This window comes from Podarcis bocagei, assembly GCF_964188305.1.
Source record: "Podarcis bocagei genome assembly, chromosome: 15".
Classification (NCBI taxonomy): domain Eukaryota; kingdom Metazoa; phylum Chordata; class Lepidosauria; order Squamata; family Lacertidae; genus Podarcis; species Podarcis bocagei.
In genome coordinates, this window is record NC_138141.1 from 32662347 (window position 1) to 32663644 (window position 1298).

A 1298-nucleotide genomic window follows, 5' to 3' on the forward strand; every position below is an offset into this window, starting at 1 on the left:
CCGTAGGAATATAGTACTGAGTTGTGTATGGTTTTTTGTTTGTTTTGGAAATATTTTTGCATTTAATTTTGCATGTGATTAGCTGGGCTTTTTTAAAAAAAGAAAACAGAACATAAGAAGAGTCTCCTGGACCAGGCCAGTGAAGTTCAGCATCCTTTTCTCACAGTGGCTAACCAGATGCCTGTGGGAAGCTCCAAGGCAGGACCCCAACACAAGAGCCCTCTCCCCTTCCGTAGCTCCCAGCAATTGGTTTACTACATTTACTACTTTTGACCATGAAGGAAGGACATAGCCATCCTAGTTAGGAGCCATAGCTAGCCTCCTCCTCCTCCATGAATTTGTCCAACCTCCTTTCAAAGCCATCCAAGTTGGTGGCCCTCAGCTACCTCCTGTGGAGGAGAAAGAGCCATTGTTTAGCTATGGAGAAGGACTTCCTTTTATCTGTCCTGAAACCTCCAACAAAAGTCATAGGTCATTAGGCCCAGTCCTAAGCAGGTGCTTGCAAGAAGTGGTCAGATGCAGTCACAGAGGTGGCCCAATGGGGAATCTAGTTGGAAACTGTGGGAACAGGGCTAGAAGGGATCTTCAGAGTTGTTGTTCGTCAATTCACAACCGGATGGGCTTCCCCTACTTTAGGACTTCATTTGAATAATTTTTAAAACCCTTTTGTATTTTGTAAGGTTTTTTTTTTCTTTTTAAATCCAAACATACACATAAGTTTCTCCATATATTTTAGCTTTAAGAATAGGATTGCATGAAATGGCACACTCTGCCTTTCAATTCTTAACAGGCCTACTTCAATCGATGTCCCTTTTTTGGAAGTTTATAATAACACAGTACCCCTCAAACAAAAAGAGGTGCTGGGGGAATGATCCAGCCACTCTGTAAAAGTGTGTGTGTTTTCTGTATATCCAGTGTTTTGTATGAGTCATTATAACAGTGACCCATGTGAGTGAAACAGGACGTGGCCATTTTCTTAACATGACAGAGGCTATTTTGAATTCCCCCATTCCACCTTGGAAGAGGGCTTTCCATGAAAAACAAAATGGCGGCCTTTCTCCCCATACCCTTGCACATGAAATAGCCAGAGCTTGAGCAAGACAAATGATTTTGAGGTGGATGAAGCATCTGACAGATTATCCTTGTCAACAATCCCTGAGATTAGAGATTGCAGTTTGCTGTGGTGATATCAAGACCCCTCAGAGACGTTTTTTGCTCAGAGACACTGAGCTGGGCTCTCCAAAATGGCAGGGAGACGGACGCAGTGGCTGGTCTACAGAACAAAGAGGAAACATACC